Source organism: Callithrix jacchus, chromosome 15, assembly GCF_049354715.1.
Source record: "Callithrix jacchus isolate 240 chromosome 15, calJac240_pri, whole genome shotgun sequence".
Lineage (NCBI taxonomy): Eukaryota > Metazoa > Chordata > Mammalia > Primates > Cebidae > Callithrix > Callithrix jacchus.
Genome location: NC_133516.1, coordinates 67,022,582 through 67,028,581, shown reverse-complemented (window position 1 = coordinate 67,028,581; position 6,000 = coordinate 67,022,582).

Genomic DNA, 6,000 nt, shown 5'->3' with positions numbered 1-6,000 from the left:
AAGATTTCCCCTTGGCTCAGCATTTGTCAGCATTCTCAGGTGGCACCTTCAGCACTGAGAAATTAGAATTCATTCCGGACATGGGTCACCACCACATCCTTCCCCTCACAAACGTTCTCCTGTGTCAATCAGGAAGCAGGTGTGTCCGGAACCCACGGAGAAGCTTTGTGGTGTGAGCCGCATGCACAGTGCAGTTAGGCGTGGGTGCAGGTCCCCCTCTGCCACCAGCTAGCAGCCAAGTGCCCTCCATTACCCAAGCCTCCAGGGTGGCCTGGTGGGTGCCCCCTTACAGTGTGACTCTGGGGCACATTTAGCCGATGTGCACCAGCCTGAGGGGCAGGCCAGGCTCCAAGGGCTCCAGAGATGACGGCTGGACGCCCATCCCCTGGGAAACTGAGTGGAAGAGCAATTGATTTCCCCACTGCCATTTTATGTCTTTGTTTAAGATGTGCAAAATGGTTTTTCTGAAGGAGAAGAAAAGGAGAAAAAGTCCTCCCCTGTGCTGCCCTGCGCGGGGCTCTGCAATGGGTGCACCACAGAACATCTTTGATTGTGAAGGAGCTGCCCACTCCTGACAGCAGTCACGTTGCAGGAATTTCAAGTCAGAGCCTCCAATTGAGTTCTCAAAGAAAGCACTCATTACTCTGTAACTTTCCAGTGGGGTTTCTTGGGGGAAATGTAATAAGCCGGGGTGAATCAGTGGCTCCTGGACCCTGCTCCTCAGCCTGTTTTGACACCAGGCTGGTGTGACGATGCTGAAGTTACATAGCCATGGTTTTGGAGTGTAAGCGTGACGTCCATCTTGGATCTTTGTTAATCTACTGTAAGTCATTGTATGAAATAACCCAGGTAGCCTTCATCTGTACCTTGCGCCCTCGAGCACGCTTACATGGGCGGCATGGGCGGCTTGCCGATCCTCTGTGCCCCCAGCCAGCCGTGGGCTTGGGCCTTTCTCAGCTTGGCTTTTGCCTTCAGCCATTCTCCCTCCTCCCCTCCCTGCAGTTCCATGCTGGCTGCAGGAGGCTTCCAGCCCCGTCCCCTGGGAAGTGGAGAGTCGGGGAGAAGAGCCTAAACTGGGAGTTTCTGCTCATCTTCCCCAACTAGAAGTTATATACCTGAGGACAACCCTTAGGACAGGGCCTACCCGACACACAGTCGGTACTCACGAGTGTTTCTTGTTGGTGAAGAGATTTAGTTATTCTGTTGTCATGTATCAGCACCTGTGGGCCACACCCTGTGCCGGGCAGAAGAATGGGAAGCCCCTCCTAGAGAGAGGATGCAGTGACAAACAGTGGGAAGGGGGCGGCTCTGAAGATGTGGCTGAGGAAGGGGTGACTGGTCCCTCCGGTGGGAGGAGAGATGTTTCAGAGGAGCTGCTTCTCTGGGTCTGGAAAGAGGAGTGGCTGGGGGAGGGCACTGCAGTAAGAGACCTTGGCGGGTTATGGGTGCCGGACCAGTAGGAGCTGAGATCGCACCAGCCTGGGTGACGGAGGAAGACTGTCTCAATTCTCTCTCTTTTTTTTTGAGACAGAGTCTTGCTCTGTCATCCAGGCTGGAGTGCAGTGGTGCAATCTTAGCTCACTGCAGCCTCTGCCTCCTGGGTTCAAGAGATTCTCCTGCCTCAGCCTCCCAAGTAGCTGGGCCTCAGCCTCCCAAGTAACAGGCACCTGCCACTGTTAGGATCACAGCAAGGCAAGCTCATAGACCCCCCTCCCCATTCTCCCCTGCTAAGCCGAGTTCACAGCAAAAACAGTCTCATACCTTGCAAACAGGGCACCTAGGTTCCAGGATATGGCTGCATCTGGCTCTCAGACTCAGGATGGTGACCCCATTAAGTAGGATGTTAGCACTGAAGAACCACGAGGCGGTTTTTCTTAGAATAGCACCCAGCCACCTGCAAACCCCCTGTATATCCCCCATAGTCTGTAAGCCAGGCTGCTGCCACCTTCACCGCCTATGGTGAAGCAGCCAGTCTGGCAGGTTGAAACAAACTGGCTACACCTGACCCTGGGTCTGCCTCCCCATCCTTTCGGTCAACCTTACAGCCACCACACCTGTTAATTTTTGTATTTTTAGTAGAGATGGGGTTTTGCCATGTTGGCCTGGCTGGTCTTGAAATCCTGGCCTCATTTATCCACCCACCCCAACCTCCCAAAATGCTGGGATTACAGGCTTGAGCATGCCCAGCCTCGAGAATGTATCTCAAATAATAATAATAATAATAATAATCCAGTGCGGTGGTGCATGACTCTAGTACCAGCTACTCAGGAGGCTGAAGTGGAAGAATTGCTTGGGCCTGGGACGTCGAGGCTGCAATGAGCTGTGATTACCTCTGCCTGGGTAACAGAGGGAGACCTTGTCTCAAAAATCAAACAAACAAAAAAGAGTAGTTTGAACTTGCAAAAGGAAGGATTAGCAAACTTGAAGATAGACTGACAGACATTATGCAATCTGAAGAACAGAGAAAAATGACTGAAGAAAAATGTAGTCACAGGAAATATGGGGCCCTACCAAGTTATATAATGGGAGAGCAGGAAAGAGAGGAGAGAAAGAACAGGGAGAAAAAATACTAAAACAACGATGGCTCAAAGTTTTCCAAATTTATTGTAAGATATTAATGTCCACATCCAGGAAGCCCAGTGAAATCCCTATAAGATAAACCCAAAGATCTACACAAATAGAAAAACACCCCTGTGATCAGAACAAATCACAAAGACCTTCCTCAGAAACTCCCTTCAGAAGATCCTGAACGTGATTGGATCTGCTGTGTAAAATAAAACACAGTTTCAATAATGTTTAAAGCCAAAGGCTAGGAAAAAATCTGAAAGCAACAAGAGAAAAATGACTCATCATTAACAAGGGAACTCCCAAAAGATTAACAGCTGACTTCTCATCAGAAACAATGGAGGCCAGAGGGAGTAGGATATTATCAAGGTGCTCAACAAAACCCAAAACACCCATCAACCAGGAGTCCTATATGCCACAAAGTTAACTCAAAATGGATCAAAGACTGAGACATTAAGAGCGAAAACTATAAAATTCTTAGAAAAAAAAGGATAGGATAGACAGGTGCAGCGGCTAACACCTGTAATCCCAGCACTTTGGGAGGCTGAGGTGGGTAGATCACCTGAGGTCAAGAATTCAAGAATAGCCTGCTCAACATGGTGAGATCCTATCTCAACTAAAAATACAAAATTAGCTGGGCATGGTGACGCATGCCTGTAATCCCAGCTACTCAGGAGGCAAGGCTGGAGAATTGTTTGAACCCGGGAGGCAGAGGAGATTGCAGTGAGCTGAGAATGTGACACTGCACTCCAGCCTGGCGACAAGAGTGAAACTGTTGAAAGAAAGAAGGAAGAAAGGAAGGAAGGAAGGAAGAAAGGAAGGAAGGAAGGAAGGAGGGAAGGAGGGAGAAAGGGAAGGAAGGAAGGAGGGAGGGAAGGAAGGAAGGAAGGAAGGAGGGAAGGAAGGAATGAAGGAAATGAAAACATAGGGTAAATCTCCATAAATTCAGATTTGCAATCACCTCTTAGGTATGATATTGAAAACATGAGCAACAACAACAAAAAAATTAAACATGTATGTGCTTGGAAGGACACCACCAAGAAAGTAAAAAGACAAGACCAACTAAAGAGTCTGAGAAAGTATTTGCAAATCACATTTGATAAAGGACTTGTTTCTAGAATATATAAAGAACGCCTACAACTTAAGAAAAAGACAAAAACTGGGGAAAGGATCCACATAGATATTTTTCCAAAGAAGAGTTAGAAATAACAAAGATGCCCAGCATCATTAGCCATCAGGGAAATGTAAATGACAACCACAGTGAGATGCCACTATCACCCAGTAGGATGGTTCCAATTAAAAAGCCTGATAATAGCAAGTGTTGCCAAAAATGCAGAGATATTCGAGTGTTCACACACTGCTGGTGGGAATGTGAAATGGTGTGACTACTTGGGAAAACACTGATCATTCCTCAAAAAGGTAAATACAGAGTTTCCACTTGACTCCAGCAATTCCACTCCTGGGTATGTACCCAACTGAAATGTCCGCACAAAAACTTGTACACAAATGTTCATAGCAGTATTACTGATAATAGTCAAAAGGTGAAAACTACCTAAATGTCCAACACTGATGAATGAATGAACAAAATTCATGTGGCATAGACATACGATGGATTACTATTTGGCCATAGAAAGGACTGAAATACTGACACATGCTACAATGAGGATGAAACTGGAAAACGTGTGAAGTGCAGGGAGCCAATCACAGAAGACCACACAGGGTGTGATTTCATTTGCATAAGATGTTCAGAACAGCCAAATCCATAGAGACACGACGTAGAAACTGTACCAGGTGAAAAACAGGGGGGAAATCTAACAGGTGAATGCCAGTTGAAGGAATATATTCAAAATCACTGAAATAAAAAGGATTCAGGTAGAGATCACCAGTGATGCCAATACCACAGGTGAGAGAGGTGGGTGGGAAACAAGATCCGTGTGACACCAAAGTATCACCCCACAGAACACGTCCTAATCATGGAGGTTGGGGGAAGGCGAGGGAAAAGAATGTCTACCATGGAGTGAAAAGGCTGTGACTATTTTAACACCATGATTAAACTTATCTAATAGTGTAACAATCAGGCATTATGAGGTACCTATGCACTATTCTTGTCAGAAACATGTAGGTGCCTGTAGAGGCAGCACTGTAGGAGGCAGAGGGGAGGGTGGATCGCTTGAGCCCAGGAGTTGGAGACCAGCCTGGGCGACATGGTGAAATCCCATCTTGAAATATATTTGCCCAGGCAACGGTGACTTGTGTCTATAATCCCAGCACTTTGGGAAGCGGAGGCGAGTGGATCGCCTGAGGTCAGGAGTTCAAGACCAGCCTGGCCAACGTGGTGAAACCCCCTCTCTACTAAAAACAGGAAAACTAGCTGGGTGTGGTGGTGCGTGCCTGTAGTCCCAGCCACTTGGGAGGCTGAAGCAAGCGAATCACTTGAATCTGGGAGGTGGAGGTTGCAGTGAGCCAAGACTACACCATTACATTCCAGCCTGTATGACAACAGGGAAATGTTGTCTATTTATTTATTTATTAATTATATAGGAATAGGTAATCGATACTCATTCAGATTTAAGTAATCCTGCATTGTCTTTAGGTAATTCCTTCCTGTGTTTTTGTGTGGTGGGTGGAGGGTGATAAGACTTCAGGAGGTTAAGAACAATTGTGATGAGGCTGGGTTTCTAAGGGGGCTGGGTTTCTTTCTTTCTCTTTTTTTTTTTTTTTTTTGAGAAGGAATTTCGCTCTTGTTACCCAGGCTGGAGTGCAATGGCGCGATCTCGGCTCACCACAACCTCCGCCTCCTGGGTTCAGGCAATTCTCCCGCCTCAGCCTCCTGAGTAGCTGGGATTACAGGCACGCGCCACCAGGGGGCAGGATTTCTAAGGAAGAATAAGGAACAGTTTGCTTGGTGAACTGCCTTGCCTGAGGGGAGCTTAAAAGGGAATGAAACATTTGATAAACATTGTTTCCAATTCTTTGCGAAGAGTTAGCAGAAACCTTTAAGGTTTCCTTTTGTCCCCTCCCTTGTCTACCCACCCAGCAGCCATAGCCCTTTTAATCTTTAGTCTTTTCTTCTTCTTCTTCTTTTTTTTTTTGAGATGGAGTTTCGCTCTTGTTACCCAGGCTGGAGGGCAATGGCGTGATCTCGGCTCACCACAACCTCCGCCTGTTGGGTTCAGGCAATTCTCCTGCCTCAGCCTCCTGAGTAGCTGGGATTACAGGCATGAGCCACCATGCCTGGCCAGGTGAAATTAATTTTTAATAAAGCCTGTTTTTGAAAGCAGCTTTAGGCTCACAGAAAAACAATAGAAAGTATAGAGTTCACATATACAGCCTGCTTCCTTCCACTCATGCACAGCCTCCCCCTCTATCTACATCCCCACCAGACTGCTGTGTTGGCTACAGTGGAGGAGCCCATGGCCACCTCACAATCACTCA